Source organism: Oryctolagus cuniculus, unplaced genomic scaffold (assembly GCF_964237555.1).
Source record: "Oryctolagus cuniculus unplaced genomic scaffold, mOryCun1.1 SCAFFOLD_35, whole genome shotgun sequence".
Classification (NCBI taxonomy): Eukaryota; Metazoa; Chordata; class Mammalia; order Lagomorpha; family Leporidae; genus Oryctolagus; species Oryctolagus cuniculus.
The window spans coordinates 1,980,530-1,985,741 of NW_027208301.1; the positions used below are offsets into that span (position 1 = coordinate 1,980,530).

The 5,212-nt window shown below is 44.0% G+C and overlaps 1 pseudogene; it reads left to right on the plus strand.

Annotated features, from left to right (window-relative positions):
- Window positions 1-2,790: 2,790 nt before the first annotated feature.
- LOC127486458 (general transcription factor IIH subunit 1 pseudogene) lies at window positions 2,791-4,938 on the plus strand (annotated as a pseudogene).
- The last annotated feature ends 274 nt before the right edge of the window (window positions 4,939-5,212 follow it).

Sequence of the window (5,212 nt, forward strand, 5' to 3'; positions counted from 1 at the left end):
ATGGTGCCTGGTGGATGTTTGAGGGGTGTGTCTGTGGCTGCTGCCATTAAGCTACATATGATCATCAGACCACTGGCAGGGATAGGTCTGCTTTAGTTCCAGACACGTGGACAGTGCATGATCTCTATACTTTGCTTAAGGTGCCCCTGTGTGTGGTCCACCCATGCCTGCATGACCTTTTCACTAATTGGCTCCCCTACTGTGCATGTCTTTCGTAAGCTTTATAAGCCTGCACACTTCCTCAATAAAGTGGTTCCTGCTTTGACAGAACTCATGGGTGCTTGTGGTATGTTCACCTGTCGACCTTACCCTTCCCGTTCGCCTTTTTGGGGAGGGCTTGTGCTGCCCCTGCTGGTCAGGGGCTAGCATCGGGCTTGAGACCCCAACATGAGAGTTATAATTACAGACAGAGAGAGGGAGAGACAGAGAAAGGTCTTCCTTCCATTGGTTTACTCCCCAAATGGCCGCAATGGCCGGAGCTCTGCTGATCAGAAGCCAGAAGCCAGGAACCTCTTCCTGGTCTCCCACATGGATTCAGGGACCCAAGGACTTGGGCCATCTTCTGCTCCTTTCCCAGGCCATAGCAGACAGCTGGATTGGAAGTGGAGCAGCCAGGACACGAACCAGTACCCACATGGGATGCTGGCACTGCAGGTGGAGGCTTTATCCCCTATGCCACAGCAGTGGCCCATAAAGACCTTTAACTAGCTACTTCCTATCCTTCTATGAGTCCTAAAATCCTAAAACCTAACATAATGCAGCCACATCTCGCACTGCTACTCTATATCACATCTAGATTCTCTCTCACATGAAGACAAACATCTCTGTTCCAGCCATCTCCAGTGATATATTTGGCAGTGCTGGCAAAGAAATCTCAAGAACTGTGGCAAGTCCTGAGCAACTTCACTTGAAAGAATGCCCCATGCCTAGCCTTCTTCTATCTTTTCCCCTGCCTTGTCTAGCGGCAGCCAAAATCTCTTCGCTAATACTTCATGGAGACAAAGTCTTGCCTGTTATTTTAACCTGGCCACCTTGGAATTTCTCATGACCTCCACCAAGTGGGCCACCAAGTCCTTTGTAAAGTCCTGGTAGGATTTCAGGAATTCCACACCCATGAAGCCCTCTATCCAGCAATATTCCACACAAGGGGTGGAAAGGAAATAAAGGGCCCCTCCCATGGAAACATTACCCTGGGAGATAGCTCTCCTAACCTATGTGGAATAATGCTCGAACCAACTGGCTCACTGGGTTCATTACTATTTCCAGGCATAACTCTCTCTCCACACTAGCACTTCATTCTGTCACCTATTACATTGTCCTCATTGGGAATCTCTTCAACAAGAAGGTGCCCATCTGCTCTGATGAATGTCCTCCTTCATGAAATTGAATGTGATGTTGAACAATCACTAGTGAGTAACTCATCTGTGGCACCCTGGCCACTGGGCACAGTCAACGTTGGGGTCGTGGAGCTGCCTGAAGATGTAGTTGTTTCAGACAGTTCCAAGTAGCTGATGGTTGACCAGACATTATTAGCCCAAGGTGTTTTCTGGATGAAAAACTAGGCTCAAATTCAGTTTAAAATCCAAAAAGATGTCTTTGGTAAATAATGATCTCATGCATGAAATTTTGGTTCAGTTGTAAAATTCAACTGGATATTGGGTTTGAAGGAATTTCTGTCTTGAATCTAGGAAGATTATTTAAAGAATTATTTATTTGAAAGAGTTACAGAGGTACAGCCAGAGAGATTGCCCATTCCACTGGTTTACTCCCCAAATGACCGCAATGGCCATAGCTGATCTGATCTGATCCCAAGCCAGGAACCAGGAACTTTTTACAGATCTCCATGGGTGCAGAGGCCCAAGGACATGGGCCATCTTCCACTGCTTTCCCAGGCCATAACAGAGAGCTAGATCAGAAGTGGAGCAGCCGGGACTTGAACCATCACCCATATGGGATGCTGGTGCTACAGGCTGGGACTTTAACCCACTGCACCACAGTGCTGGCCCCTATTTTGTAATCTCTGATTTACAGTCTATAAAATAATTTAAATTTGTTAACAAATATATTTTTACAAATGTTCATATATGAAAAATTATTCAAGACCGCTTGAGATTAAGGTTGAAATTTACTATATTCTTTTATTTAGAAAATCTCTTAATTTGGAGATTTTTTAAAGGATCAATTCAAAATGTAACTCAAGGAAATCAGCAGAACTATTTGGTGATAGTCTTAATTGCTAATTCTGAAATAGATTAAAAGCATCTCCTTTTAATAGTTTTTTGTTTAATTGGTGACTCTGTCAGTTTTCTACCAACTCCAGTAAGCTCTCTTTTCTTCTCTATTTCTCTGTTAAAATTGCTTCAAATTATGAGATGATTCTGTGTGCTAGCTCATTTAAGGTTTTACTTATCCATTTTAGACAAAGACCAAAGAGATCAATTGTTTAAAAACACCTGAGTCTTTATTAATAAGAGTTGTGGTTTGATTATATGCTCATTTTAAAGCATTTGAGGGACCACTTTTGAACAATGATCAAGTCTGGCCTATATTACATTAAGATGTTAAGGGATCCCCACCCCCTCGAGCCGCCATCGCAATGACGCTCCCTTAGACCTGCAGTCAGCGAGCCGCCGCGGGTTGAAGACACGGTGCTGGACCGCATCGGAGGAGCTCTAGACCAAATGGGTGGCCCGCCAGGATGCCAGTATCCTTAAGTGCTCAAGACCGGAGAGAGGAAACAAAACAGTCGGGAACCGGTGGGGGAGGGAGGGAATTAGCAGAAGGTGTCATGGCGGCCGCGCTCTGTGGTCACGTGTCCCGAAAGCCCGCCTTCGAACTTCCGGTCACGTGCCCTCAGAACCCTCGCAGCCAGCGATGGAGGCGAGACCCCCCAGTAACAGAGGCGGTGGCAACGGCTGCGGCCACTGGGTTTCCGCCTCTTCCCAGCAGCAGCTCTAAGAAGCGCAGCGGAACTCGACCTGACCCAACACAGCTACTTACTCTCTGCTCAGGGTTGTGGCTTCCACCTGCACCGTCTAACCATCATGGCAACTTCCTCTGAAGAAGTATTGCTGATTGTAAAGAAGGTGCGACAGAAGAAACAGGATGGAGCTCTGTACCTCATGGCAGAAAGAATTTCTTGGGCACCTGAAGGCAAAGATAGGTTTACAATCAGCCATATGTATGCGGACATTAAATGCCAGAAAATCAGTCCAGAAGGAAAAGCTAAAATTCAGCTTCAGCTGGTCCTGGGGACACAACAAGCTTCCATTTTTCCAATGAAAGCACAGCAGTGAAAGAGCGTGATGCAGTAAAGGACCTTCTTCAGCAGCTGCTGCCCAAATTTAAGAGGAAAGCAAATAAAGAACTGGAAGAGAAAAACAGAATGCTGCAAGAAGATCCTGTTTTGTTTCAGCTCTATAAAGACCTGGTTGTGAGTCAAGTGATCAGTGCTGAGGAATTCTGGGCCAATCGCTTAAATGTGAACACAACAGATAGTTCTTCCACATCCAACCATAAGCAGGACATTGGCATTTCTGCAGCATTTCTGGCTGATGTCCGGCCCCAAACAGATGGCTGTAATGGTTTGAGATACAGTTTAACTTCTGATATCATTGAGTCCATTTTTAGGACTTACCCAGCAGTAAAAATGAAATATGCAGAAAATGTTCCTCACAACATGACAGAAAAGGAATTCTGGACGCGGTTTTTCCAGTCCCATTATTTTCATAGGGACAGGCTGAATACAGGGTCAAAGGATCTCTTTGCAGAATGTGCCAAAATAGATGAAAAAGGATTAAAAACAATGGTTTCATTAGGAGTAAAGAACCCACTACTGGATTTGACAGCTTTAGAGGATAAGCCATTAGATGAGGGCTATGGCATTTCCTCCGTGCCGTCTACTTCCAATTCTAAGTCCATAAAGGAGAATAGTAATGCTGCCATCATCAAGAGGTTCAACCATCACAGTGCCATGGTTCTGGCAGCAGGTCTCAGGAAACAAGAAGCACAAAATGGTGAGCCCAGCAGCATTGATGGAAATTCCGGAGATGCCGACTGCTTTCAGCCAGCAGTCAAAAGGGCAAAGTTACAAGAATCCATTGAATATGAAGACTTGGGAAAAAATAATTCTGTAAAAACAATTGCACTAAACCTTAAGAAGTCCGATAGGTATTATCATGGTCCAACTCCAATTCAGTCACTACAGTATGCAACAAGTCAGGACATTATTAATTCTTTTCAAAGTATTAGGCAAGAAATGGAAGCTTATACACCTAGGTTAACTCAGGTTCTCTCAAGTGGTGCTGCCAGTTGTACCATTACAGCATTGTCACCTGGAGGAGCACTTATGCAAGGAGGGACACAGCAAGCCATAAACCAGATGGTGCCAAATGATATTCAGTCTGAATTGAAACACTCGTATGTGGCTGTTGGAGAACTTCTGCGGCATTTCTGGTCCTGTTTTCCTGTTAATACACCATTCCTAGAAGAAAAGGTAATAAAAATGAAAAGTAATTTGGAACGATTCCAGGTTACAAAGCTCTGCCCATTCCAAGAAAAAATTCGGAGACAGTATTTAAGCACAGATTTGGTGAGCCACATAGAAGAGATGCTGCAGACAGCCTACAACAAGCTCCACACGTGGCAGTCTCGGCGTCTAATGAAGAAAACGTGAGGAGTCCATGGCTGTCACATGTGATGTGAGATAGAAGAGAAATGTGACCTGCAGTGTCTCTGGAAACCTGGCCTAGTAGACATGCAGATGACCACACAGAGTGACAAGAAACACCTGCACTCTGCCGACTCCCAGAGCTGATGCTATTGTACTTGCACATGGGGAGCTGACAAGAAGAAAGGGACTGATTCAACTAAATGCTGGGGAGGTAAATTAAGGCAGAACCAAAATGAGCTAGGTTGCTAATATATATATATGTATGTATGTGTGTGTACATATATATGTGTACATATATATATTTTAAAAGACTGTTCACTGCAGTTACTCAGGAACTGCTTTTGATTCACATTAAACTGCTTTCAGAAATTTAAAAATACTTTTTTAAAGGGTGCATTGATAAAATCTGAGGTTTTTTTTGAAAAAAAAAAAAAAAAAAGGTGTTAAGGGGATCCTATTTCTACCAGACATTTTAAGCCTTCTTGGCATCTTTGCAGGCATTCAAAAATAAAGTTCCAAATTCTTTGGACTTTGATATTT